The sequence below is a fragment of the Papilio machaon genome, chromosome W (assembly GCF_912999745.1).
Source record: "Papilio machaon chromosome W, ilPapMach1.1, whole genome shotgun sequence".
Lineage (NCBI taxonomy): Eukaryota > Metazoa > Arthropoda > Insecta > Lepidoptera > Papilionidae > Papilio > Papilio machaon.
In genome coordinates, this window is record NC_060015.1 from 6,849,895 (window position 1) to 6,857,565 (window position 7,671).

The following is a 7,671-nucleotide window of genomic DNA, read 5'->3' on the forward strand; positions in this document are numbered from 1 at the left end:
ACAAATTCCTGGGCAACAGTACTTGCATGGACAACAACAAATTCATGGGCAACCGTACATGCGTATGCAACAACAAATTCATGGGCAACAGTACTTGCATGGACAACAACAAATTCCTGGGCAACAGTACTTGCATGGACAACAACAAATTCATGGGCAACAGTACTTGCATGGACAACAACAAATTCATGGGCAACAGTACTTGCATGGACAACAACAAATTCCTGGGCAACAGTACTTGCATGGACAACAACAAATTCCTGGGCAACAGTACTTGCATGGACAACAACAAATTCCTGGGCAACAGTACTTGCATGGACAACAACAAATTCATGGGCAACAGTACTTGCATGGACAACAACAAATTCCTGGGAAACAGTACTTGCATGGACAACAACAAATTCCTGGGCAACAGTACTTGCATGGACAACAACAAATTCCTGGGCAACAGTACTTGCATGGACAACAACAAATTCATGGGCAACAGTACTTGCATGGACAACAACAAATTCCTGGGAAACAGTACTTGCATGGACAACAACAAATTCATGGCCAACCGTACATGCGTATGCAACAACAAATTCATGGGCAACAGTACTTGCATGGACAACAACAAATTCATGGGCAACAGTACTTGCATGGACAACAACAAATTCCTGGGCAACAGTACTTGCATGGACAACAACAAATTCCTGGGCAACAGTACTTGCATGGACAACAACAAGTTCATGGGCAACCGTACATGCGTATGCAACAACAAATTCATGGGCAACAGTACATTCAACCTCAAGAAAATATTCAACCGCAAGCTTTTCAAGGTCAACAACGCTATCAAGCTGATCCAAATCTCCAGAATATTGTCCAAGAAACAACAGAGGCATTATTTTCCACTAAATACTTGAATAAAAATTTTACTGGTGCTGTCAAAACTACGAAGAAGTATGTCAATGAGCCGCGTTCAACTGCAAAAGGTATTTAAGTATTTTATTTCAATAGATCTTTTACCAACTTTGGCGGCTTCATACCTAAATGTCTTGGCGTTATAGATAGTCTAAGAATTTCACCTTAAGAATAAAATTATAAGCTTCTTGATTATTATTTTCTTTTATATTCCCTTTCGTAACTATTTCTTTTTCTTTTGATTCTAACCAGACTCTTTCTATTTCTATGAACTAGTAATAATGACGTATTTCAGGAAAATCTCAAACGCAAGCTTATCAATCAAAACAGTTAAATTTTTCTGGTCATGCCTCAACTTCTACGACAAACGAAGAATCTAGTTTGCAAAACGTAGTTATGCCATTAAAAGGTAATCATAAAACTTCGTATACTTTAATAAAAAATAAACCGATAATACTTACAAAGTTTAGTTTTTTGGGATCTATTCATTGGGAGCTTAATGTAAAATAAATATTTTTTATAGTTTGTTTAATATTTCATCACTTTAGTATAGCAAATTACATATGCCAGATATTGTTTCATTTTTAGAAGTAAGGAGCAAGCCAATGGAGATTATTGTAGCGGAGAATGAAGCACAAAATTTGCGAAAAATGCGTTTAGATAAGCTTCAAGTATGTTCCTTATCCTTGAACTTTAAAAAAAAATCTTTTTCCTTTAACCACAATCAGCTAGAAATTTTAATGATTCTAAGATGTTTCCAAGAAGCATAATTATAAAACATTTGTATATTTTTAATACCAACTACTAATTTAAACGTTGGATTTAGAAAATACTTGTGGTTTTTGGTTTAATATTACCCGCAAGTTGTGGTTTTAATTGACAAACATTGATGTCACCTTCTTATAACCTAGACTTACGTCGTGTGACCCCTGTCTTGTAATTCGTTAATACAAAATCTAGAACTAAACAAACATTGACATTTTTCCTTTGTTCTATAACGCTTTTAACAAATAAGAAAAGTTATAAAAATAATACTAACAAATGTTATATTTAGCAATGGGAAGCCTTTCATATTCTTTCATTTGTACAGCCTTTGATCTAAAATATAATATACGCGTGTTAGATTTGTTTACAATGAACAATTTGTTCAGGCGTTAAATAAAAGCGGACCGCGAGCATTTTCCGGACCCGTGGAGAAAGTGCTCAAATGGCACAAGGTCCTAAAGGAAATAGGCGTTTTGGTACTTTACGAAATTGTTGGTGAGTTATACACTCGTGACTATAATTTTGTACACAGTTTTATTTTCAATGCACTTCAAGGAAATTGTTGTGTGTAATTTAATGTATTCTTTGTGTTATTTCTGTATATTTTTAGCGAAATGCTTAAGCGTGAGAAAGGGCAAACCTTGTGAGAAGATTTTAGTGATAAAAGATGAAAATGGACCGACGATGGAAGTTGTGTACTACGAGATTGATTTTCTTTTACCTCAATTGATATTACCCTGTACTGTTAGGTAAGTGTTTGCTAATATTGGATGTAACGAAAAGCTTTTCTTATAGATATTTTCTCTGTTAAGACTTAGACATACCTTCGGCACTTGTTGCATACGTTACTTAATGTACAAGTTTTTTTTTACAATTTCTGAATCAAATTTAAAAAAAAATCAAAAAAAAAAAGAAGTACAAAAATTTTTTTATAATTTTATACTTGAGTATAATACTAGCTGTCGACCGCAACTCCATCTGAGCGGAATTTAAAAAAAAAAAACTTTATAAGTAATCTATGTGTTCTTCCAGACTATGATCTACACGTGTGCCAAATTTCATCAAGATCCGTCCAGCTGTTCAGGAGATACCATCAAACAATCATTCATTCATTCATTCATTCATCTAAACTTTCGTATTTACAATATTAGAAAGATTTTAGAATTATGTTTATATTTATGTTTCGTAGTTTGTATATTTATCAAATTTAACCTTCTATAGGTATAAGGTTTAATTGCTTTTGACAACTTTCGCAGTTTTTCCTTCGTGTCAATAGTAATTAAGCCTTTTAATCGACAATTTAGATGAATTATGTGTGGCCTACACTTAAATGAATGCACGTTGCACAGAGTGGTAGGTCGCATGTTGTTGGGCACGTGTCGCCTGCAGGCGATCAGTGTTCGCGCTGCGACCGGCGACGACATCACCACGCTACCGCGTCGTGCCGCCATCGTATATATAAATATATGATATGTACTTGTATACCTATTTATGGGACCTGGATCTAGTTTTGGTACGTCGAGTAGAAGAGTAACAATGTTACCGATGTGGCAAATCGAAATGCACATACTATAGTCAGTCAGTCAAAATTGTTAACTGATTTTTATTGTTTAAATTTACGTTAAAAATTGACAAATAATATTGTAGCTAGTATCCAATTGTAACTTTCTAAATTATCATTACGGTAAAATACTTGAATTGTATAATTTTTGAGAATTAAATAATTAAACGTTTTCGTAATTGATTTAAGCGATATTTGCTCCCAAGTACACCTGTAGCTAGTATATTATGAGTAGACTTGTGTAGTATCCTGCTTAAGTATCTGAACATGCGCATGCGCATTGTTTCTTCACCGAGAGATGCTGCCCAGGTTTTTTTCTACAAAAAGGCAAATGCTTATGACATTTGACACACAAAACGTAAAAATCTTATTATTGTTACTGTCCGCTTACATTTCTGCTTTGAATTGCTTTGAAAAGATGTCAATATTTGACATAACACTTGTCATGATTAATTAAAAGTTTAAAGCCGTAAGTATAAAAATAAACATAATGTATAAAAGTGGAAGCTCATCATCGAAATCAGTGACACACATCTCTAGCTACGACGATGATGACGACGAGGACGAACCTTCAGAAGAATCTGCCATAAACTGGAGCAATTTGATATTTCTTCCATTTCATCCTGTCTTCAAATTTATGGTTCTATTATCGGTTATCGCGAAAAGCACATTCGTAAGTCCTGTTTGATTTTTTAATACAGTTTCTCAAAAAGTGGCGTATTGCAGGGAAGAAAAGCGTTCGGAATGTGGGCTTTTACATACTCGTGCTTTTATATACTCGTAATGAAATATACTATTTCGAACCTTCTTTTGATTTTGTCCTGTTGGTCACGTCTTTCCCGGACGCTCTGATGCATCACACTTGCACGCGAACTTCACATGTATCAATTATCAACTCGTTCGTTCACCATTCGAGTAGCTGACAGTCGCCCAACATAGCTGAACTTACGAGCGTGGCGTGGCGCGTAATTTAAACAAAATGACAGCACGTCTCCAAGTTTCAAATTTCTCCAAATTTAACGATTAACGGACTTTTATTAACGGAAGTTGAGCTTAACGGAAGTTAACAAAAGCGTTAACACATTTTGAAGTTAACTTAAAAGTTAATCCGTTAAGCAAAATGTTAACTTCGTTAATTAACGATTAACGGATTAACGAGTTAATGCCCAGCTCTGGTTAATATTAGTGATGCAACGGAAGTGTCTTAGCGGAACCAGAAACGGAAACAGATGTCAAAAATAAATTTTAGCAGAAGCGGAAGCGGAAACGGATGCGGAAACAGAAGTGTAAATAATATTGAAAAAAAAAACATACTTACAAATATATATTTTTTTGTAAAAACTAGTTTTATTCATATTTAATTTATTAAGGCATTGGATATCGGTGTCCTTTAATGTATGTATTTTTACTGTGCTGCAATAAGTTGAAATACGTGTTGACAAACGGAAGCTTTTAAATATTAAAACCATTTTACAAATACATTTCTTTATTAATACATTCACTGCTGACCACTCGGATCCGAGTGGGTAGAGCTATTAGTAGCGGCGCCTCCCCCTCGGATCCGAGCGAGGGGCCCGTTCACTTTGTAGTAGCCAGTAAGCCGCCGGCGTTTGAAGCGAGTCTATGTTGCTTTGTGTGGCCACTCTGGCAATATTGTCAACTAACGAAAAAGAGTATTAGTTTCATTCTTACAGTGTTACAGTGATTAGTACCACGTTCGTACGGAGGCAAACATACAAATATCTTGTATCACATGAAACTAAGCCTGAACTTTATGTTATGTATGTATATTTTTTAATATATGTATGTCCTGTATGTGTGTGTATGTGTGTGTGTATATGTGTGTGTGTGTATGTGTTTTTTTGTGTATATGTGTGAATGTGTGGGTGTGTATGAAATGTTACAAGATCTTGAACCAAGAAGATAAAAGCTGGTTTTGATTAGTATCCTTACGTGTTTTACTCAATATTCTTGAATTTGATGAAAAACTTGACTTTGTCAAAATCTTGTAACATATTTGAACCATTGCCATCCCTAGCGCTCAAAATGATGATCCTTAGCGCACAAATGCAAAAAATGTGTTTTTTTTATTGAAATAATTAATTAATAACATCATAAATTTATCTATATGTTCAAACATTCCCAGATACTAAATAAAAATTCACCATAAAACGTTTCGGCTCCCAGCTGTTACCTTTTTATTTTGTAAACAATGAATGTGTTAAGTATCAAGCACACCAAACCTAGATTAGAAAAAGATATAATTATTAGGCGACGGTGGCTCGTGGCACTTGACTTGCAATCTGCAGGTCCTGGGTTCGAATCCCGCCATGTACCAATGTGTTTTTCGATTTACATAATATGTACATTTATCCGACGTTCTTACGGTAAAGGAAAACATAGTGATGCTGCCTGCACATATCTGAGAAAAAATTCAATGATATGTGTGAAGTCAACCCGCTCAGGGCCTGTGTGGTTGACTATGGCCTAGTCACCCCTAATTTGGGGTAGGCTCCGAGCCCCTCAGTGGGGATGTATAGTGAGCTGGTGATAATAAATATTACGCGCTTAAATTCACGAAAAAGTACGTAAACAAACAAATGCGACAAGTGCCGGAAGGCCGCGCACGGACTGCGCATCTCGCGCCGCGCATTTGGATCTCTCAGCCGTCGTAAAGTTCCGTTTTATCTCCGTTATAAAAGTTGCGGAAACAGAAGCAGAAACGGATGTTGAAAAGCGCGCGGAACTTCCGCACTTGCGGAAACGGAAACAGACATCCGTTGCATCACTAGTTAATATCATTATCATTCTGTTTGAAAAAGCCGGGAAAGGTGAAGAAATACACAACATGAAAGTGAAACCCGCGCCCGTTTCGTTTACAGCAATAAAAAATAATAATTGGGCAATCTCATTTAGATAATGCGTTTCGAAGCGGGTTCAGCTAAATTGTCTCGGTTTCTTTACATAACTTATGTATTTCGTTGAGTATCTACTTTATTTACTTTGACAAAAACGTTTTAATGTATTATTTATCTTTATATCAAGGGTTTATAATAACTGACGTACGCTGTAAATAAGTATCTATATAAATTTAAATAAAGTGTCGTTCTTTTAGAAATGAGTTGTTTATCTGAGATAAATACAATACAAGCTACTAATCTGGTAAAAAATTATGTAATCTACGAAACAAACATTAAAGAAAAGATCCAAGAAAAATAATTCTTTAATTCCATCCATCCATCCATTCAGTCTTGTTACGCACACTGCTGGTCATAGGCCTCCCCCAAAGATCGCCACGATGATCGGTCCTGTGCAACCCGCATCCAGGATACTCCCGCAACCTTGACCAGATCATTGGTTCATCTTGCGGGAGGCCTGCTCACGCTGCGTCGACCTGTACGTGGCCGCTATTAATAAAATTAATAAAATTAATGAATAAAATGTAATTTAAAATAGTATACATACGATTTAATGATTGAATGTGGATGGCTATAAAGGTAGAGGAAGACTTAAGAATGTATGGATGGATTGTGTGAAAGAAGATATGCGTAAGAAGGGGGTAAATTCAGATATGACGGCTGATAGATATGTATGGAGGAGTAGTACATACTGTGCAGACCCTCCATTGGAATAAGGGCAGGTTGATGATGATTATGATGCATACGACTTAATAATATGCTCCAAAAATATTAACTTACTATAAGCACTTGAAGAAAATTGCCTTTATAAATTCAATTTCGCACCCTCGCTCATAAAATGTGTGAATAATATCTACATCGGGTAACTAAATAGCTGATACAGAATCAACTTAAAGGATCCGTGTACGGCTTCAGAAAATGAGAATGAAATGTCTTCGAAAGAAAGCATTTTATGTGTTTAAAAAACTGCAGATCTATTCAGCCTGTTAAACACAGTCTGAAGTGTAATAAAAAAAAATGATTTATTTTTTGTACGGCCTCGTTTTTGGAAAGGCTTTTTAAAGATATATTACGCAATTTAATAGAAATATTTTACCATTTCTTTGGGTTATTTAGAAATCTTATGAAGTAAATTAAGAAGTTTAATAAATAACCATAAAAATTTGATATGAATGAATTAAAATGATAAAACGTAAATTAATTAACATGCCCATTATTATATTGAAGTAACATTACTTACGTAATAATTTTTGATTTATGAAATCTTATGCTAAGTTATAACCCACCTTCTCTTGTTACTCTTTCCTTCCCATACTGGCAACTTTTTACAGAAATATAACCCAATGCGCTTAAGAAAAATATATTCTAGAAATTTAACTAGAAATTGCCTGATTATCGCTTTTTATTAAGTTTCCCACGGAATGAGTTTATTCTTTTTTTTGCCAGTATTTTTCGAGACAGTTTTATTTTCTCGTAAAATTTATAAACAAGGGTATAAAATAGAATTAATAGACACAATTGTATTTT